The sequence below is a fragment of the Silene latifolia genome, chromosome Y (assembly GCF_048544455.1).
Source record: "Silene latifolia isolate original U9 population chromosome Y, ASM4854445v1, whole genome shotgun sequence".
NCBI classification, from domain to species: domain Eukaryota; kingdom Viridiplantae; phylum Streptophyta; class Magnoliopsida; order Caryophyllales; family Caryophyllaceae; genus Silene; species Silene latifolia.
In genome coordinates this window covers 45,125,048-45,132,596 of record NC_133538.1, presented here as the reverse complement: position 1 = coordinate 45,132,596, position 7,549 = coordinate 45,125,048, and the positions used below count along the sequence as shown (strand labels likewise).

The 7,549-nt window shown below is 35.7% G+C and overlaps 1 long non-coding RNA gene across 5 annotated transcripts; it reads left to right on the top strand.

Annotated features, from left to right (window-relative positions):
• Positions 1-1,823: 1,823 nt before the first annotated feature.
• LOC141634128 (uncharacterized) lies at positions 1,824-6,585 on the top strand. 5 transcript variants are annotated; one of them, XR_012538877.1, is made up of 12 exons: positions 1,824-2,080; positions 2,333-2,411; positions 2,515-2,601; positions 2,693-2,735; positions 2,875-3,144; positions 3,231-3,371; positions 3,460-3,523; positions 3,610-3,739; positions 4,263-4,376; positions 4,889-4,991; positions 5,572-5,636; positions 6,196-6,585. It is a non-coding gene; the product is annotated as an uncharacterized LOC141634128 (long non-coding RNA). The 5 variants fall into 5 exon arrangements; XR_012538878.1 differs by lacking the exon at positions 5,572-5,636 and having other exon boundaries at positions 2,333-2,363; XR_012538876.1 differs by lacking the exon at positions 5,572-5,636.
• Positions 6,586-7,549: the final 964 nt, after the last annotated feature.

Below are 7,549 nucleotides of genomic sequence, written 5' to 3'. Positions count from 1 at the left end.
TCTACGTAGCATGACCTCAACGTATATATTGTCTCTACTTAAGAACGAAAAGAATATTTGTATCTGAGGAAGTCATCACTATCCCCGGGTTCAATACCGTTTGCGACTTTGGAACCCGTAAGTATCTTCCCTTCTACTATGTATTTTCTTGGGCGATTGATAATAAGACAGGTCCCGTTAGGTAATCCTCTTACGAAATTAATGTTCCTCTACAATTACGTAACCGGCATACCACATTTGGTAGAGCATATTATTATGATGAGTTATATTAAAAAAATTCACGATGTATACACTCTCCCCTTCTTAAACTCTTCCACTTGGCTTCTTAGAGGTCAAACTTTTACAACTTTGACCATTAATATGTCGAAATTATGATCAAACTTCCGCATTAACAATTGTGTAAAAGCAATACGGAAGATCATTGCGAATGAAATGAAATGCATTTAGTGTGAAATTCCTAAAAGATAGTGAATCTTACTCCCAAAGTCTACACGAACTAAAATGCCCGACAAAATCTCGCATAATGAAAATAAAGCGATGCCTAAAAGTAAGGATGCCAAATGGGGGATATGACATGACAAATGTAGGCCTTCTCATACCCGTATTTAATAGAAAAATTACATGCCCCTACTTGTCGCAAGTAAAAATTTTCAAAAACATAACCGCTTCAACTTTGTCTATTCTATAACTTTCTCAATAATTATGATATTATTTTACCCTTATATAACACCCGTGGTTGGCACGATTTAAAATTCAATTTGAGTCCAACACTTTATTTATATTCGCTACATCCAAGACGAATTTGATATAGATGGACACTTGTGATAGATTTTCCTTTTTGATCAAATTAATTTACTTTTTTTCTTATTATAGAGCTAACAATAATTTTAATTCTTATGTAGAAAGCTAACATTTATTTTGAGCCAATTACTTATTTATTCCGTTCCTCATGATTTTGGAGTATATATGTACCTTGTGTTACAATGCCTAATTGTTAATATTCATTTTGAACCAATAGCTATAAAGAAGATTATAAAATTAAAAATGGAACTTACGATCAACTACTAACAACAGGGTTAAAATAAGTAAATATTGGCAAAAAAAACATCAACAAGTAATTAATTAGATATGAGAAAGGTCGGGAGATTATGAAAATCTCATATTTAGGTTTTATTTCAAAGAAATTAGTTACTTGTTTTTTTTTTTTATTATTATTCATTCAATTTATAATATGAAATATATAGAACTTATTATGTTCTTTTATATCATTTTACTAAAAAACAGCTACATTTCGGTTAGTTTGCCAAATATTTTTGGCTTAACCAATTAAATTATCAGCTCTTAATTTTTAGTTACCTTTTAATCTACATTTTTAGGTTTCAGTTAACTTTTCAGTTAGTATGATAAATGAAATTTAAGATATAGTAGATTTAATTATATTTTACTCCCATTTGAAATCCACATTCTAAAAATTACCCCCTTTTGAAATTTTTTGCTAAAATTACTCCCTTATGTTGCATTTTTCCTAAAATTGCTTTAAAACTTCAATTTAAGTGATTTATTTTGTCTGTTTTTGAACTCTCCCTCCATTTGTTTACATTGTTATACCTTTCAAAGTACATATTGGCTAAGGCTTAAAGGGAATAAGTTCAAAAACAGACGAAATAGGTCACTTAAATTGGAGTTTTGAAATAATCCTTACCTTTAAAAAGAGGGAACTTCATTGTACTGTAGCAATGAATAGTACCACCCAAAACCCCCTCCTGCCGTTGGATTTCCACCTTTGATCTCCACCTTCCATCTCTTCTATACTCCCATCCACAAATAATTTAGGTCATCAGTCTCAACTCTCATCTGCTTATTTCCATCTCCCTCTAAAAAAACCCTCTCAATCCTTTTACTCCATAGCTCCACCATCTCAATGTTCCGTTAAATCCAACGCACGTTTGATAACAACCTTTCCCTCTTTCCCCTTCAATATCACACTACAATTGACGATTGCGTGATGGCGATGACAGTCTTAATGGTGAGTAGGCGACGACGGGACAACCTCCGATGATGCTGATGGCAACGCTTTAAGGTTACATCGTCTTTCTGCTCCTCGCTGTTAATTGCTTTGTTTTCTGTTATTTTTTGGGTTTAGCACTTTCAATTTGATCATCGTTTTCTGGTATAGGGTCTGATTGATGTCAGGGCCATTCTTTTAGGCTTCCCTTATCTTGTTTTTTAGAATGACTATCAGTTTGAGTGATGTGAGTATTGATCTTATATTTTGTTCTTATATTGCAGTTTTCAGCTCGTTCTTATTGTTTATTATTTTGTTATTTCCCAGGGTTGAAATTAGATTGGCTAAAATGTAATTGGTGAGGGTTTCACTGTAGAACTGCTCTCTTTGTATATTTATTTACGAGGTTATACGCTTGTTTTATATTTTAGATTGAGTTTATTTAATAGCTAAAGATTTGTTTGATTTTGCCGCTGCTCATAACTGACTTTTTGGAGGTGTGGCTGCAGTTGTTTGTAAGGGCTACGAAAATCAGCCTTGAGTTCAGGTTATCGATATGTACAACAATTTCTAATTGTTCATGTTGCTTGTTAAAGGTATCCTGCTGTTTCAGCCTTCCATTGGTAGTAAAGTTTATTCGCTGTTTTGATTTGCATATAAATTTAAGTTTGTTTTTGGTGATTTTAGGTGTTGAGAAATGTGGCTGCCGTTTGGTTATGGGGGATTGCAGGTATCACTGAAAGGACATTCATTTTGAATGTTATGTTAGATTTTGTTGATTCTGGTTATGCTTTGATTCTTGTTGCAGTACAGTTATTGCGTCTTAAACTGATGTGCAGCTGTGTCCTGAATTGATATTGTGTCTACAGGTATTCATGGTGTCCAAGCTTTAAGTTCCTGCTCACCTGTGGCGGATTAGAGCTATTTAGCTGACTGTGTTGGCCCGTCGCTGAATGTGATCCTTTAGTTTATTTGTTTATGTGAACCTTTTTGTTTGCTCCCTTATTACCTTACATCACCTCCCTCGGCTTGCACATACATCTGGTTACTGCTGCAGTGGCAGCGCGGTTTGGCGTTAGCCGTTTTCTATTTGTCGCTTGGCTAGGATTGCTGAACCTGCTGGCTTTTGCAATACCTGGGTACCGTTTATGCTCGTTTATTACTCTTCTCTTTCGGTTTTATTGACTACTACAAGTTTCTAAGCTTCTTAAGGTTCCGTTTACAGCTAACTCTAGGTGCAAACCCAGGCACAACTAGAGGTCAACGTGCTATTTTACCATTAGCACCAGGATTACCATGCATATTGGGTATACCGTGGCTTGGTACCCGTTGGACTGTCCCGAAATGTGCTTGATTATGTTTCTCGGTATATACTAATCTGATGATGTCACTCTACCTACAGATGATTATGTTACTCGGTATATACTAAACAGTTTATGTCACGCTACTTACAGGTGTCCTTTACTTTGGTAGTGCCCTGTGAATGCGCGGTTCCGACGCATGGTCTGAAGTTCAGCGGTAAGAGTGCACCAGGTGTCCCGCAACAGCACTACTGTACAACGTTCACGTTTGTTGCACTTATAATCAGTTGTAATGGATTGCAGGTGTAGTAGATGAGCATAACGATTCCGGATCTGCAAGACAATCATTTTGGTGGTTCCAGCACTTAGGTAGCATCCTTGCTAAGTGGGTATATGCTGATCTTGCCCTATGCGGAATCTTTCTATGTGGATTGTAAGTCATACTTTTCTAAATTTATGAAGTTGCAAGTTCGTCTTTGGTGCTTCCAATTACAGCCTCTTTCACCGATCTACATTCTTTATATGTCAAAGTATATTGCCTAAATTAGTAAATTGTTTGCATATCAAATGTCAAATATTGATGATAAAGATATAAAGAATATCCATGTACATGCTTATTTTCCTAAATTTGTGAAAGTTTCAAGTTTGTCTTTAGTGCATCTAAATATCTAATTACAGCCCATTGGCGCTGCTCATCTATATTCCTCAAAAAGATTCAATCTTTCACTAATTTCCATCTAATTTTCTCACAAAGATCTAACCTTTTTCAAGTTTGTCTTTAGTGCATCTAAAGATCTAACCAATTTTTTCTTCAAAATTCCATCATTTTTTTTTCTAAAAAATAAAGAAAAACATATCGATGAAATTTCTTTCAACTTGTAAATTTTGTTTCGTTATATGGCATTTCTCTTTTCTCATTTCTGATTTATCATAGCCGTTGCTCTTGAGATTTCCAGAGCTTATGTGGTCACAACTCACAACACTCCAGTCGAGAGTTTGGCCTTTGATTCAGCAGAGACGTTGGTTATGGAGCAGCTTCTGGTACTGTTAAGTTGTGGGATCGGGAAGAGGTAAAAGGGCAGTTTGTTTATTTCTCTTGTCCTACCTGCTTCATTGATGGTCTACTTGGTAGCTCACAAATAACGGATAAAAATGAGCACAAATTCTCATATGAGACGGTCTCATTATAAGATTATAATGAGGCTGACTCATTTGATGGGCAATCATTGTTTAATTTCGGCTTTTAGTGGGTCAATCTATTAATTGGTACAGTAATGCTTTGTATCAACATCTACTTTTGGTCTGGTACGGAGGGACTATCAAATTTGACTCAATCTATTAATAGCCAAATAAGGAATGTTACCTTTGGTGTGGACGTCCGTTTATAGTAAATGTTACTTTTGGTCTGGTACGGAGGGAGTATCAAATTCTCACCCGATGGCCAATGGGTTGTTTCGGGTGGATTTGATAATGTCGCAAAGGTATGATAGTTGCCAGGTGTCCACTCTTTACTCATAATTGGCTGAGGTGGCTTGGAGAGTCTTAGGGTTTGATAACTAAAAGTGCTTATGTTTCTGCGTAGATATGGGATTTGATAGCTGGAAAGTTGCTGCATGATATAAAGTTGTACAATGGTCATATCAGATCAATCGACTTCCACCCTCTTGAGTTTCTTATGGCCACAGGTACTCTGCTTATATAGTAAATTCATTAAATGCTAGAGTGCTATCAAGTATTCAGAAGAACCTCCACCGTAAATAGGTGTCCTACATAATTTTCAATGATAACCAGTGACTGTTCTATGAAAGTGAGATCGATTCATTTTGTGTGTTATAGTCTTGGGACTCTTAATCCATACAAGTTAGAAAATTATATACACTACCTGAAACACAAATTAATTCTTTTTTACTTGGTGTTTTGTACATACATTCATGTTTAGAAACCGTCTGTTTAAAATTGTTGTATCTCAAGTATTAGTGAAGAAAATTTTTGCAATAAACTAATATGTATAATATACTAAAGGATGGATAAGTAGAAACTTACGTTAATTTTGAGTCCATACTCCAAACTCCATAGTCTTTACTCTTTAATACTTGGCAAGTACTTCGAAGTCTTTTTCGAAAATATTATTAGTAGTACAAAGATTATCCTCGACCGTATTCTTTATCTACTCTGTATGGTGTAAGATGCAGTGATTTTGCATTGTTTCTTATATTTTGATGACTTTCAGCCATCTGTCTCCTGATTATATGGACCTCTCTCCAGGTTCGGCGGATAAAACTGTTAAATTCATGGAAACTTTTGAGATGAATGGGTCTACTAAACCTGAAGTACTACTGCTTTTAGTTGTCCCACATCTTCTTTAATACAGTAGCAGTTTTTTCTAAGCATGTGTGGGTTCAGGCTGTAATCCTGTAACCTACAGAAAACCGAGAGCTAGAATGATTCATGTGGAAGCAGAGAAGCTATTTGCAATGTCCCCCAGGATGAGTCCCACTTACTTAAATTGAGTGATCCCCATACATGGTTCAAGATATTGGCCTCGATACTGCAATATAAACTGAGTTATAAAAGTTTTTGAAGGTTATTGAGGCAACGTTTTGAATCATTATCAACCGTAATTATTCTTGCAACGACAGAGATTAAGCCATGTCAAATTGTCAATTAGTATTTGATTAAGTCTCAAAACAACGATTTACTACCATGACCTCACACAACACTTTCCTGGCAATTCTCTATGCCGCGGTTTATAAAAAGAAAAGGAGGATCTGTGACAATGAAGGAAGTAGTATTCTCTTTTTTCAATTTGCCTAGATTTATTCTCTGCGATTCATGCTTATATTGTTCTGTTAATTTCTCATTGCTGCAATGGCAATATCTGTTTTGCAGGATATAGGAGTACGGGGAGTAGCCTTTCATCCTGATAGGAGAACCCTCTTCTACCTGAAGGTCTCTCGAAGAAAGTTTTATAAACATATGCAATTTTTAGAATAGTGTATTATTTTAGAAAAAAATCTTTAGCTCTCCGGAAGGGCCGTCCTCCTTACACTTAAAGCTAATCCACCAAATGGAATGTTATAATAGGTTAGGTGTAAGGAGTACGGTCTTCTCAGAGGACACAAGAACTTTTCATTATTTTAAGAGCGGTGTTTTTATATACCCCTAGATGATTACTATGAGAAATGTGTTCATGCCTTGTAATCTTGCATAATGTTGTTGACCGATAAGTTGTTTATGAACATATGTAATTTTAAGAAAGGTTGTTATTGGTCTCTGCATTCTATGTTCATTGTTCAGCCCACGAAAGAGTATCAAACCGTCGGTGTTCCATTTGAGGTTTCAAGGCTATTAACTTGACGTAGTACTTGCGTGACAGGCTTTACACAAGTGAGTGCTTAGTGGTTAGTATACACACCAGTGACACCACATTTCTATATTTTGCATGAGCAATGGTTTTGTTGTGTTATTTTCTTTAGCAAGTCAAGTTGTTATTCGACTTTCAATGATTAGTATGATCTCAGAGTCAGAGTTAGATACAATTAATGACCCTTATCTTCCTATTTTATCTGGGATGATTGTTTTGAAACCCCCACTATTATTTAAATAATCCTAAAAATATATCTAAGGAACTGGAACCTGGAGGCGAAATAGATTAAAATTTAGGAGGTTTTGTCGAAGGTGAATGACGGAAATAAGTGGGATTGTGGAAGACCCAATTCATAATGCACAAGATTGGGACATCAGTACTCTGGTTATTTAAGCTGAACGAGGCAACAAATGATATGCTTGGTGAGTACTCCGGACTTGGTTTATTTGATGCCATAATTAAACCATGATGAGGTTCTTTTTATTTTTTATTTTTATTTTTTTTACCGAGAATGCTCTATCAATCGATTGCTACAATAGTTTGCTTTTAGTTTTGATCTGTCTATGCTCTTATCGGCATTTCTTCTACCGGTAAGTGTGTCAACAAATATTAACTCGACTTGTTTCCGAGTACTTCAATTGGACTACAAACTACGCTCGGGTTCCCAATGAAGCTAGACATGAAGGCCAACTGCTTACTATGCACATGGTTGTATGCCCATACATTGTTGTCCGTCTCTCCTTATGCGGCCTGTACTCAAACTGTTGTAAAGAAATTGAAAGAGTAACTTTTCAAACATCTCATGTTGTAGTCTGGCTTTTGTATTGCTATCTTGTCTTCTATTCCTGTTCGCAGAGTGTACTTTAGTTTTCAGAG